Here is a 13,045-nt window from a genome sequence, read left to right as displayed (position 1 = left end):
TACGCGGTTAATAAAGTTACTTCATTGAGAGATATTACGATTTAAAGATCGATTACTTTAAGCATGACATTAGGATAAATAGATTTTGATAATCGTATGGTTCCATAACGTAAATGTCAAATAGGAGCAATAAACAGATGTATTATTCACGCCATGTGATAATAGTTTTATACCTCCTACTTAATACTCACGATACGGAAACACAAATGTTAATAATCTCTATTGTATTGCTGCCTGAGATGTACCACGATGAACTATTGTATATTATGTGTTTTCGTCATGTATTTCTAAGCGTTCCAACCTGGGAAGATTCGGGGTAGAAAAGGTCTTCAGCAACCCATTCTTCCCGAAACAGGCGACTAACGGGATCGTATCCCAATTGCGTGGATCGATGCTCATGATGTCAATCACTGGATTGTCTGGTCCAGAATCGATTACTTACAAACCGCCATCATATAGCTGGAATATTCAGAGTGCGGCGTTTAACAAACAAACAAACAAACAAGAAAATGTGTTCCTTGAGCACGATTGATCCCGTCGCCTCAGGCACCGTGCAGAATTGCCTGCTTTTGGCGGTATGGTCGGTTTGAATCCCGGTTCGTCCTGTTTATGTTTCCAGGGTTACCAGCACCATACCCATGCTCAGCGGTAGCTTTCTCTTATGTGGTAAACGTCTAAGACCTGCATCACTTCGGGCTTTGCTCCCCCATCAAGCTAACACGCCATGATATGACTGAAATACTGCGGCGTTTAACCCAATTCCCTCTCTCAATGTGTCGCGAAAAACCAACGTACTGTAAGCACACTCAGATCGAATTTAAGATATTTCTGTCGAACGCCTTTGAAATATGATTCCTCATTTGGACGCATATCAGGAGATATCACATGAGCGTTTCTTCTTCTCCTGGCGTCATCATTTGCTCATGTGTACAGGGGCTTTTCCATGAGAAGTATTTGATAATACGTATACTGTTTTATATAATGTATATAATGTAATATCATTATATAATGTACAGTATATTTATTAAGCGTTGCTTTCGGGACGTTGAAAAATTATTTTGATGGAAAGTGTTATTTTAAAAGCAGATGCCCATATGCCCAATCCTGGTCAACAAAAGCTGAGTGCGGGGCATTTAGTCAGAATATGGTTGTGGTATATGATCCGCTGCTTGTGGTATATGATCCGCTGATTGTGGTATATGACCCCGCTGCTTGTCTTATGTGTCCCCGCTGTTTGTCACCGATGCCGCCTCTGGAAGGTCGGTGGCAAATATTCGTGACCAAGCTTAGTGTCTGCCATCGTACCTCTACAACTTGGATTGAAGCTCATGATATGAACCTCTGGTTTACCAGGTCTAGAATCGGTGACGTACATGTCACCATGAAATAGCTTGAATAGTTCCGACTGTGGCATCATACGACGAAACGCAATCAGAAAGTCATCCGAGCCATTTAGTCGCCTCTTAGAACAAGCAAAGGTTACTGGGGCCTGTTCTAACCAGGAATCCTCATAAAGTCTTTCCTTCCTGTGATTGCCTTTTCCATTCAGGTTTCCTGTTTAAAGTAGCTTTTTTTAAAAAGGCAAACGCGATCTCAATTAAACATTTCGATCCTCTCACATTGTTTTGGAATCAATCGTCTTCACTATCTCAGTTCATTAGCCAGGCAATGCCACCCCCTTGGGGCCCTGTATCCACTGAATGATTCAGAACCTAACCCATCTTCATCAGTCTTCATCTTGTACTCTCGCATTGAGAAGAACACGACGAACCTACTTAACTGCCGGGGACTAGAAATTGTACACTTGAAAATTACAATCATCACCCGTGAAGATCCGGGGTAGAATAGGTCTTTAGCAACCCATGCTTGTCGTCGGAGGCGACTAACGGGATGGTTGATTTGGCTCGCTGATGCACGTCATGGTATCCCAATTGCGATGATCTGTGCTCATGATATCAATCACTGGATTGTCTGGTCCAGACTTGATTTTTCCAGACGGCCGTCATATTGCTGATTGCAGTATAAATTGTCATTTGCCCGGCGATTTTAATTCAGAAGTCTTAAATGCGAACACTATCTATTCACTTATAATTAGCTTTGCTTTATTTGGATTTATTTTTGCCCCCCTGTCGAGTCAAGACAATCTCGTCGTTAGTACCTGTCAGGGAATGAATGGCAGCAGTGGTGCCCGGCAGTCTATCGTGGTGTTGCTTTCGTGTTCGGTAACCATGACAGATTGCACGCGGGCCGGAGTTCATGATTTTAGTCACTTCCGGGCGGAGACTTGATTATTAACAGGGATACCGCCCAGAGATACCTGACATGCATCTATTTATTTATTCACTCACTCACTGACTCACTCACTCATTGAAATCCGAAGTTACATATAACCTTTTATAGAATGCCATCTTTCACTCGTCAACAATCACTTCAATAACGCCGTGGGCAAGAAGCCTTTCTCGTCAAGATATGTTTCTCGAGTTACTAAGGAATTTTTAAAAGAGATTCACCATATGTACCTGAAGTCATAGTTATCAGATAATGAAATCGAATGAAATCGGAATCATATAACTGATAAAATAGTGTTGTTGACATGAAAGAAATAGCTTTACAGATTGACGGGTGTGCCATCTGTTCACGCAAAAAACAACAAAATTAATAGTCTTTCCATTTCAAAATTCTTAACATCTCTGATTGGGAATAAAATAACAAGACATTTTACTAAAAACCTAGGTAGGCAGAATGTTTTAAAGAAGTCCACGCGGTCGATCTTTGTCTCAAAAACAAATAAGCGAGTGAGTGAGTGAGTTGGGATTAACGTCGTTTTGAACAGTATTCCAATTATATCGCGGCGTGTCCGCTTGATGTGGTAATAAAGCCCCAAGGGATGCAGGTGTCAGACGTTTACCGCTTTGGCAAAACCCACGATCACCGGTATGGTGCTGACAAACCTAGAAACATAATCGGCATGAACCTGGATTCGAACCCACAATCATAGATTTCTGTCGTGTCCAAGGGACGTAACTCTGCACAGCGAATGGGGCGCCTTAGACGTTTGGGCCACCCGTGTCCCCCACAAAGAGGAAGATAAAGTTACATGTTCCCACATGATAAGTTATGGAATGATCATAGTTAACTTTTAACCTTACTACTTAACCTTTGAATATATGTTAGTCGTTTGATGGATCAGTCAAGGCTTGGGTCTACACTTGTGTATGAAGGTAGTGATGCGGAATGGCGTCGGCTAATCGTAATCCAATTTCTTAAAAATCTCGTTAGGAATTGTGATATGATTGCCTGGTCTTCGCAATACTGTGCCAGACCAATCGACTCAGTCTTGCAGTCATCAATATGATTGTTCATTTAGCGGAACAGGCTTCGTGCGACTGTTGATTGACCGGAACATACTTGACCACTCATCTGAATGCCAGTACAGCTCCAACACGTGCATACTCCATTGTGTCCACGCTGGCAGACCTAGTGTATCATGTTCTGTAAAAAAAATTAAAGTAAAATGTAATTGTTATCATTTGTATCAAACTGCTTTGTATACTTCCTTGGAGCACCCCCTCCCCTCTCTTTAAAGTAGAGGGGCGGTCGGTAGCCTAGTGGTTAAAGCGTTCGCTCGACACGCCGAAGACCCGGGTTCGATTCCCGACATGGGTACAATGTGTGAAGCCCATTTCTGGTGTCCCCCGTCGTGATATTGCTGGAATATTGCTAAAAGCGGCGTAAAACCAAACTCACTCACTCACTTTAAAGTAGAAAATAAATATATTCTCTCTCTCGTACCCAGCCCCATCGGTGGTACCCGTCACAAATACATGCAAAGGAGAGTCAAGTCTTCACCTGAAGAAAAACGAGAATATATGTTATAAGTCAAAATATTGCATTGGACATCATTTTTGTCACTGATGCCTCCGATTTGGAAATGTCGTCCACGTGTCTACCAGAAAACGTTTTGAAAGCTTTACTGAGGCCTTGCATGTTGTTACCTTGATGAAACAACCTTTGCGCTAGAGACGTTTGATGATCTTTGAAAACGTATAATGAGCGTAGTCGATTGTACCTCAATGTAGACACCAAAGGCTGGAGCTGATGGAATATTACTCAACAAAAAGTGAGTTTACTTTTGGTAAGTTGAAATCTTCCCTCTTGTTATACAGAATTGTGAGAGTGATAGGTCACTGAAGAACGTGCAAAGCATTGCGATAATGCCACGTTTGTGCTGAGCAAAATGTGTCATTTTGTGTGTTGCTTCTTGTTGAAGAGGGCGCAGTTCGCAATTCGCTTTTGGGGGTAGTGGCCAGGAAGGTATGGGTACGGGTTCGAAGCCCTGATTATGCTTCTTAGTTTGTCAGCACCTCACTCGTCCTTGTGAGTTTCACCAAAGTAAAACATCCGGCTTTCCTCCAACATTAAGCTGACACGCCGTGGCATCACTGAACAGTGTAAAAAGCGTCGTTCAGCCAAACTCACTCTTGTTAAATAAAAGTCATTAGGAAATTACATTTCTCTCCCGTTCAGTGAAATCTTTCATGAAGAAACGCTGCATGGTTTTGAGATTCTAAATCCTACTTGTTGCCATGGAAATGACAAAACTTCAGCACCATGGCACTAAGCGCTCGATATACGAGTGATGTTTCATGAAATCCTTTTGCATGTTTTTGTTCTGTTTTTAAAACTCTGCTTCGGAAACGAACCCCACTGTCCAATGAGATTCGATGCCATAAAAACACAACACACAACAAAAATATATATAAAAAACAAATAACAGTCTTCAATAGCAACCTGCGCCACCGCCATCATGGTTGATATGTTTTATGAAGAATTACTGAAAGGATTTTAAGGTCTGTCCGGAAATGAAATGATTCCAGACAAACAGGCACTCACATTCCTGCATCTCACATCCACATCGGGGGGATAAATGGAATTCAGATGACAATTTGCAATACAATTTCCCCGCATCATGACGACAACGGTCTTGATGCGAGTGTTCACGTCTTCCAGAATATACCTTTTCAAATAATCAGTATCAGTGTGGCTCCTTTAGAACTACAGCCTTCAGCTCTACACGTTGTCGGACAAGGAGAAAGCATATCATGGTGTTTCAATGGCATGCATTCAATTGCAGGTTAACGTTCTATTGATTAGTGCGAATGAAAGCTTCTGAGTTTTTTCTCTGAATAAGACTTTGAGTGGTGACACAACGACAGTTTGGTTTAAAAAAGAATGTTTGATAATGAAACTTGACACTATGCATTGATGTATTTTTAGTGCAAACCATCTTCAAAATGGTACCTTCGTACAAGTTTTTACTTTAAACAACAGATGCACATGCGAAGAGTGCCCGTGTCCTTCAGAGATATATGTTTGTTAAGTTAATAACAAGCGTATTTCCTCGATGTAATTTCGGAATCTCAAAGTCCACTTTTTGTGTGTTCAAGGTATGCTTTTCTGTAGTTTCACGATTGTCTTGCAAATTGTGGTGTTTACGTCTCGATATACACATTGCCTGGTTCCTGAAGTGCTTAGAAAATGGCTGTATAATCCTCGAAGCGATTTCGGAGAAATGAAGTGGACAAAAAGACGAAAAAATGTTATTCTGGTGAGGTGAGGTGAAAGGGGGTTTAACGTAGCGGGCAAGATTGTGACGTGTGCGTGTGCGCGTGCGCGTGCGCGTGTGTGTCTGATTGTGTGTGTGTGTGTGTGTCTGTCTGTGTGTGTGTGTGTGTCTGTCTGTCTGTCTGCTTGTACTTGTCCGGAATGATACCGAGTTATAGTGCCAGCCCACTGAGATACCATGCAGCAGTTTAACATGAATACCTCACTCAGACACAGACACTCAGACACTCAGACACAGACACTGACTCCTTAATGCCGAGCGCCAGACAGTGTAACAACAAGTAACGTCTTTTGGTATGACGCGGCCGGGGATCAAACCCCGGACCTTCCTCTCTCCGGGCGGACGCTCTACCACTACGTTCACACATCCCTCTATCATCCATGATGTAGTGACGGTCTTAACCGCTCTTGGACAGCTTGCTGCACATTAACGACTTATCACCAATGATTTATGCCGGATTGAACCAAACACGCCATCTAACACAAAATTAATATTATTTTCCGTTTTGACAACATCTTGACATAAGGGAGAGGCCATGTATTTATGGTGTTGGGGTTGGCGTTCGGAGTGATACATAAGAAGGGGTCATGATAATATGACGCTGAAAGATGGGGATTGGCAAAATGTATCACAACTATATGGTGGTGAGGGGCATGAAAGAATGAGTTCTATTTTTCATATATATATATTTTAAATTTAATTTGAACATTATTCAAGGACTTGTCATTTATCATAGGATGTCTTGAAAAAAGGCTGCAGATGGATGTGCCGTTTGTCGCTGCACAAACATGGACGCGTGTGTAAAACGTTATAACGAAATGTTGAAGATAACTCTTTTACTTTGATTCCTGGAATTCAAGACTGAGAGATGTGACAGACAAGAATCTTACCAATTTACTCATCGAAATAAACCCATGCATCAGCATTATACCTTTTAACTCCAGTTAGCGTCTTGACCAGTATGTTAATAAAGATAATTAACTTGGGACACGGCTTAAATCTCACACGAGGCACAAATGTCACTGTCTAGACTCCACACGATTGTGGAGCCGACGCTCTTTAAGACTTCCAAATTAGTAGACACGTTAAACCATGTCTGATGTTGATTGGTTTTGTCTACGGTTTGACCAGGAGAGGTCAGTATATCTACTATGTTGTCCTTTACATTGGCCAAGGAGTGTCCCGTCTTTGGAGGTAGTAAATGTGATGAGGGGGTGATGGGAGAGGGGGTGGGATGGAGGGCGGGTGGTGGTGGTGGGGTGGGGGTGGGGGTTGAATGTAAGACCTTGTGAGCGCCAGTTACGTGCAGTTATATAACCCTGACTGGTCTGTACGGAGTCCATATATTGTGTCTGATTGGGGTAATTATGTTAAACTAGGGCATGGCACACACGCACACACACACGCACGCACGCACGCACGCACGCACGCACGCATGAACGGCGCATAATCTTGGCATTCTTTACAGAGTATGAAATTCCCTGTGTCTTTATACAACCTCTATTTGTCCAAAAGCATCGCATGTATTGATTTTTCGCACCCTGTAATTTTCCTTTCGTTCCAGGAGTCGCTCACCTGCAGATGCATGCGTTGTGGATTGCCATGATGCTGATCGATGCGAGGAGCTCGTGTGGTGCTCATAGGGAGACGTAATTGACAGACAAGAGGATATGATGGAGTTACTTCATGACTCAATGAAGCTATGTCACCTCTCCTGTCAGGAGGGTTCGATAGACTTAAACCTAATCTTCTCACCCACTTGTCTCTTGAACCAAACCCATTTGTCACCACCACGACGCATGCGTGCGGGCCCGGTTAACCCGCGCCATCAATTTTCCGCTTTTTAACCTTTACCATTACGTGGTCGTCGAAGCCTTGACATGATGAAGAATTACATCATTCTGCTTGCATCACACTCTGTAATTAAAGAAACAGTTTAATTGGTTTTCGAGAAAGTACCAGTAAACCAATGAAGCTCGCTTCGACAAAATCCCATTAATGTCACCCTGACCAGAATTTCCATTTAGGTTAAAATCAGGTGAACGACACTGCAGTCTAATGACCGACCAGTGCCACGTTATGGCTAATCGATGGTTAAATTGGGTAAAATGTTGAATCAGCAATAGCCTGACTGACTGTGACAGTGACTTAGGGGATTTAGGTGATTTCAATCTGCATCGATCCATGGTGATATTAGGTAAATGTCATTGTATTTACTCCTGCTGCCGGTAACACAACAACTACCATGCCGGTAACACAACAACTACCATGCCGGTATCAGTCACATGGTTCACAGGACACACACCGTATCAGTTTTTGTGAATACGGGCAGGCAAAGGAATAGGTTTGATGCGTGTTTGACATCTGTGTTTTGTTTGACAAATAAGATACATGCTTAATATTCACATCTATTGTTTTCCTGACAAGTGAGGTACATTTTTCACATCTGTTTTTCCTGACAAGTGAGCTATGTTTGCCATCTCAGTTTTGCTTGACAAGTAAGGTACATGTTTGCCATCTCTGTTTTGCTTGACTAGTGAGTTACGTGTTTCGCATCTGTTTTGCTTGATAAGTGAGATACGTGTTTCGCATCTGATTTGCTTGACAAGTGAGGTACATGTTTGCCATCTCTATTTTGCTAGACAAGTGAGGTACGTGTTTCACATCTGTTTGCTTGACAAGGATACACGTTTCACATCTGTTTGCTTGAAAAGTGAGGTACATGTTTCACATCTGTTTGCTTTACAAGGGGACATGTTTCACATCTGTTTGCTTGACAAGTGACGTACGTGTTTCACATCTGTTTTGCTTGACAAGTGACGTACGCGTTTCACATCTGTTTGCTTGAAAAGTGAGGTACGTGTTTCAAATCTGTTTGCTTGACCAGGGTACATGTTTCACATCTGTTTGCTTGACAAGTGAGGTACGTGTTCCACATATTTTTTCCTGACAAGTGAGGTACATGTTTCACATCTGTTTTGCTTGACAAGGGTACAAGACATAGTAACAAGACATAGTAACAAGTCACAGTTTCAAGACATAACAAGGTACCAAAAACGGAATATTGACTTCAAATAAATTCCAACCACATTCTGCAAACAAATCTATTTTGGTTCTACGTATCCTGCACTGTGAAATTACTGTCGTTATGCATCCTTTCAGATCCCCGTTTCGTTATATAATCTTTTCAAGAAAAAATCTACAACGGGTATGGTGATTTCCTACGATTTGAAGTACCTCTCAATACCAACATCGCATAAAGTAGTCGCACCCAGACATTTTTATTCCAACCATAACTCCTGTGCTCCTCCGCTGGGGTGTGATTACCGCCGGTTCAATACGACTACAGCCATGCCTCTCGAGAAATCAATTCATTTATTTCTCCAGTCGAAAACAAATTCATCAATCAAAGCTTTTAAAAAGCTTTTTTGGGGCCGTCTCTAGTATGCTTGAAATGACCGCATGAGGCCACACAATGTCAGCTTTCGCAACAAAACTGGTGAAAAAACTGTTAAATCTGCAAGGAAAATTTCCGCTAGCCGCAGTTTCATTAGATCTCGCGCGTTAAACCTCGGTCGGAGCACCTCACTCTTAACAGTTAAAAACGACACCGGTCGGAAACATGGTCTTTTCTCATGAAATTAACCCCTCTGTGGTTAAAACACCCTTTCTATGCTTTACATGTCCATATTAACCTCAAAGCTAATTGAAAATATGTGTAACATTGTGTGGTTTGAAAATTGGGTTTGACATATGTGGTAAATACTTATTTATTATGATATCAGTTGCTGTCTCATACTGATTTAAAAGGTTAACATATACTTAGGAAAATGAAATGATTCTCCGGATTTGTCCAAAGTAAATCTTTATTTTTGACATCATACATTACTGTTTTTCTTTCCCTATTTTACGTACGGACCTCGTAATTTTGGGCATATATAAATCATTCATGTAAATGTCGCGCTGCCTTACTTGATGAGGTAGGTTAAAATGGAGGTTATATAGTTTCTCGAAGCGGTTGGAAATTAGATCAAGTCGCTGATAATTAAACTTCAGAAAAGTAATAAAGTACGATGAAAATTCCCTTTTTGACAAATTGAAGAAGTGACGTGTTGCGCACATCGAGTAAAATTGATTAAACAATATAAACATCGAGTCATGCAATGGTTACACAATATACACATCGAGTTATGCAATGGTTGCCCACAATGAACATCGTGTCAGATAATGGTTGCACACAATAAACATTGGGTCATACAATAGTTACACAATATAAACATTGGTCATACACTGGCTATATACAATATAACATAAACATCGACAAAACGTTAAAGAAGATAAATACATGTTCATTACACACAACTAATACCTTAGAAAAGATAAATGTATGTTCATAATGTACGTTACACATTCCAGATAAATGCATGTTTGTTATATGTGGCAAATGCATTATAGAAGATAAATGCATGTTCATTATATGTGGCAAATACATTATAGAAGATAAATGCATGTTCATATATAATATTAGATTATCAATATATAGGTTCACTATTCTGGACAAATACATCGAAGAAGATACAAACATATTCGTTATATATAAGCAAATACATCAAAGAAGATACATTCATGGTTTTTTATACACGACAAATGCATTATAGATGATATATAGAGCACATGTTAAACAATATGACATACATTATAGAAGATAAATACATGTTCACTGTATATGACAACCACATTCTTTAACGCCGCACTCAGCAATATTCCAGCTATTTGATTGCGATCTGTAAATAATCGAGTCTGGACCAGAGAATGCAGTGAATGACATCATCAGCATCGATCTACTCAATTGGGATACGATGACATTCCTCAAGCAAAACAGCAAGTCTGACCAACCGGTCCCGTTAGTCGCCTCTTACGACAAATACTGTCGCCTCAGCATGGGTTGCTGAAGACCAATTTTTATCCGGATCTTCATGGGATATGACAAATATAACAAATACAGTATAGAAGGTAAATATATGCTAATTACCTGACAAATACGTTTTAGAAAATATATAATTCATCATGCATGCCAAATAGATTATAGAAGATAAATTTGAGTAGTATATCCATGACCTATTACCAGAAGTGTTTCCAATATTAAATGCAATGTACGCCTGTATAGGAAGAGATTAAATAACGACTTCGTGTTCTACAACACAAGAGCTAGTAATGATATATTAATTTATTATAGACTCTGTTCCAGCTTTGCAAAGGAAAGGATAAAACGTATCACATTCTTACGAATTGCTATTCCGGACCTTCAGACCCTATTACGTATCCTAGAACAACAACAACAACAACAACAACAACAACAACAACAACAACGGATGTGACAAGGCGTTTCAACTTCTATATGAGGTCAAGTCGATGATGTGTTTTGTCAGAGGAAACTCTGAAACAAGTGATACAAGCAGTGGCTGGTACAGAGACTACTTTCCCGAGGCAGAGAGCAATGCCGTGCCAATGACCTACGTTGCCAAGGGGCATAACTCTAAGCTACTGATCTCTGCAGATCAAGCTGGTTTGTTGTTGAGACGTGGGCGTTCTCCCTAATTGGAGACACTAATAAACAGTGAACATTTTTTCCGAAAGGAAGACGTATCTGCCTAGGGAGCGCTACTCTGTCCACTTCATAAAATATAAAAAGAAACGCTTTTCCTCAGACGGTAATTTGTATAGCGATGCGTAGGTGTGGCTCGCGTTATAACAATGTTACATCCTTGTAGATCCACAAATATACATCACTGGACTATTTCTATAAAGGGCATAAAGTGTGAGGTGAAACATGTTTGTAGCAGGATCGGGCTCCATATACAGGGATGGTGTCGGGGGCGGTTTGTGGCCATGACATCAGGGGGTGTCGGCCCGGGAGCGCCAAATTTGATATTTCAGGAGGAAAACACCCCTTGGCTTTCCCGGGACCAGTAAGGGCTCAGACACGGTTCACTGACACGGGATTGACGCGGTTACCGGCACATAAGTCATCAGGGAAGTATGTGCCCGTATGGTTTTCTGCTGTTTGGCCACAAACTGCAGAGAACAATTCATGGCGTTTTATTCATACAGGGAATCGAACCAGGATTCAATGCATACCGGGTGAACACCTTAATCCTCTGGCTTACCCATCTTCCAAACAAGAGAATGGTTTGTCCTGAAGCGGCTAAGCCTTGTCTGAGTTGCCTGGAATGCTGTTCGCGAAAACACAAAACACAACGTTGCGAATAATTGCACAGCACGTGATGCGTCAAGTGGGTTCGATTAAAGATCCAGATACAATTAGGAAGGTTTTGCACCAGCCTCGAATTTGACACGTCTTCACTTAGAGAGACACATATCGCCGCTGCCACTTACAGTAATTTCGGAGGGCAATGTCTTTTTAGATTTTTTATAAATAAAAACAGGTGAAATGATCAGCTATCTATTTCACCCTCCAATCAATCACCCATGGAATATCTGCGAAAACGTCGAACATAATACCACGCAATTTCTTTTTTTACTAAAATCACTTTTATTACAATCTCAAATTCTCAATATAATTTAATTGTAGCCTTAAGGGTTAATCCTTCTTCGTGCGGATGTCGACCTTAGTCGCCTGAAAAGTGGCTCAGATCGATGCCACCTACATCTTATAGCCCGACAAAAGCTTCTCGAATATGAGCGAATTTAATCCGAGTCCGTCGTGCATCGATTCGTCTAAGCACTGGCTAGTGTCTGACTCGACTGCTCCCAGAGAGACAAGGCGTTCGACGTATGACACCAAGGGGTCAGCGCGCTATTTATCACGCTGTCCGCGCGGTCTCCGCTGTTTCATCAACGTGCGACTAAGTGGCATATTGCTAGACACACGGTAATACAGGAGATAATATATATGTAAAACTGTAGCATAATGCTCCCATTCGGCAGACAAGAAGGGATGTTATGTTATAGCACTGGATAAACACTCAAACTCATTCGGTATGTAGTTTTTGGAACTGCCTCGTAGGATTTTCATCCAGATCGTTTGGATGAATGTATCTCTAACATGACCATGTATACAGAGTAGATACCTGCATGGATCTTTATTTATTGATCATCTTACGAATTTCAGGAGAAGCGAATCTAGAACATTCCAGACTAGTATGAACTTCAAAACACTTGCAAAAAAATCTGATTTACAATGGGAATAATATTTCTCCTCGTCTTGCTTTTTCGCATATTTGGATGATGATCGTTCGTATTTCTTATTTTTTTTTATTGCAAACGGTGAGCAAGCAGTTAACACTAGGCCATCATTAGCCATTGGTGCGCCAGCAAATGTACAGGGATTCCGCGTTGGATCCCCAGCAACGATGGATCGAGTGGTCAGGTTCTGTGACATGGTTAAAGGTCATCGTA

Source organism: Haliotis cracherodii, unplaced genomic scaffold (genome assembly GCF_022045235.1).
Source record: "Haliotis cracherodii isolate W230 unplaced genomic scaffold, xgHalCrac1.p SCAF_23, whole genome shotgun sequence".
Lineage (NCBI taxonomy): Eukaryota > Metazoa > Mollusca > Gastropoda > Lepetellida > Haliotidae > Haliotis > Haliotis cracherodii.
This window is presented reverse-complemented; position numbering follows the sequence as displayed.